This window comes from Zonotrichia albicollis, chromosome 32, assembly GCF_047830755.1.
Source record: "Zonotrichia albicollis isolate bZonAlb1 chromosome 32, bZonAlb1.hap1, whole genome shotgun sequence".
Classification (NCBI taxonomy): domain Eukaryota; kingdom Metazoa; phylum Chordata; class Aves; order Passeriformes; family Passerellidae; genus Zonotrichia; species Zonotrichia albicollis.
The window spans coordinates 1,556-2,500 of record NC_133850.1 but is presented as its reverse complement, the minus strand read 5'-3'; positions in this window follow the sequence as shown (position 1 = coordinate 2,500).

The following is a 945-nucleotide window of genomic DNA, read 5'->3' as shown; positions in this document are numbered from 1 at the left end:
TTAGGGTTAGGGTTAGGGTTAGGGTTAGGGTTAGGGTTAGGGTTAGGGTTAGGGTTAGGGTTAGGGTTAGGGTTAGGGTTAGGGTTAGGGTTAGGGTTAGGGTTAGGGTTAGGGTTAGGGTTAGGGTTAGGGTTAGGGTTAGGGTTAGGGTTAGGGTTAGGGTTAGGGTTAGGGTTAGGGTTAGGGTTAGGGTTAGGGTTAGGGTTAGGGTTAGGGTTAGGGTTAGGGTTAGGGTTAGGGTTAGGGTTAGGGTTAGGGTTAGGGTTAGGGTTAGGGTTAGGGTTAGGGTTAGGGTTAGGGTTAGGGTTAGGGTTAGGGTTAGGGTTAGGGTTAGGGTTAGGGTTAGGGTTAGGGTTAGGGTTAGGGTTAGGGTTAGGGTTAGGGTTAGGGTTAGGGTTAGGGTTAGGGTTAGGGTTAGGGTTAGGGTTAGGGTTAGGGTTAGGGTTAGGGTTAGGGTTAGGGTTAGGGTTAGGGTTAGGGTTAGGGTTAGGGTTAGGGTTAGGGTTAGGGTTAGGGTTAGGGTTAGGGTTAGGGTTAGGGTTAGGGTTAGGGTTAGGGTTAGGGTTAGGGTTAGGGTTAGGGTTAGGGTTAGGGTTAGGGTTAGGGTTAGGGTTAGGGTTAGGGTTAGGGTTAGGGTTAGGGTTAGGGTTAGGGTTAGGGTTAGGGTTAGGGTTAGGGTTAGGGTTAGGGTTAGGGTTAGGGTTAGGGTTAGGGTTAGGGTTAGGGTTAGGGTTAGGGTTAGGGTTAGGGTTAGGGTTAGGGTTAGGGTTAGGGTTAGGGTTAGGGTTAGGGTTAGGGTTAGGGTTAGGGTTAGGGTTAGGGTTAGGGTTAGGGTTAGGGTTAGGGTTAGGGTTAGGGTTAGGGTTAGGGTTAGGGTTAGGGTTAGGGTTAGGGTTAGGGTTAGGGTTAGGGTTAGGGTTAGGGTTAGGGTTAGGGTTAGGGTTA